The sequence below is a fragment of the Penaeus vannamei genome, chromosome 26 (genome assembly GCF_042767895.1).
Source record: "Penaeus vannamei isolate JL-2024 chromosome 26, ASM4276789v1, whole genome shotgun sequence".
Taxonomy (NCBI): domain Eukaryota; kingdom Metazoa; phylum Arthropoda; class Malacostraca; order Decapoda; family Penaeidae; genus Penaeus; species Penaeus vannamei.
Window position 1 is genome coordinate 543,960 of NC_091574.1, and position 797 is coordinate 544,756.

A 797-nucleotide genomic window follows, 5' to 3' on the forward strand; every position below is an offset into this window, starting at 1 on the left:
GATTCGTGTTATGAAACGTGCGTGCGTGTTATTTGATATTTATGTCGTCAGTTATCACCTCCATTAAAAAAAAAAAAAATTGTTTAACTTGAAGTTCGCAGTCAAATGCAATATAAATCCAGGGAAGGGTTTCCGTAAGAAATGTGTGAATTCGATTGTCGTCGCTGAGTTGTGGTTCGGGGAAATAGCACGGTCTAGTGACGGTAATAATGATAATAGAAAAGTGTTCCTAATGGATTCGTGTTATGAAACGTGCGCGCGTGTCGTTCTTTGATATTTATGTCGTCAGTTATCACCGTTTTACACAGAAATTGATTAACTTTAAGTCCGCAGTCACATGCAATATAAATCCAGGGGAGCATTGGTAATGAGCGACGAATGTGTAACATAGAGTGGTAAAGAGGAAGAGGAAGAGAAAGGAGAGATAGTGAGAAGAAGAGAGAGAGAGAGAAAAGGGAGTGGGATGGAAAAGGCAAAGGAAAAAGGGCGTGGTAGGACGTGATGAAGAGGAAGATGGAAAAGGAAAGATAGTGATGAAAACGGAGGAGGATATGATAAAAGGAAAGACAAAAAGATGGGCTGATGGACGAGGCAAAAGCAGAATTAGATTATGACGTTAATAATGATACTCATTTATTTATTTATTTTTCACTTACTTCTAACGTCTAACGTACTCAAAATCTAGCATGTGGGATGCTTCATGTAACACTAAAATAATAAATAATAAAGTAATAAATAAATAATAATAAACAAATAAATAAATGATAAATAAATAATAAAATAATAAAGTAAAATGA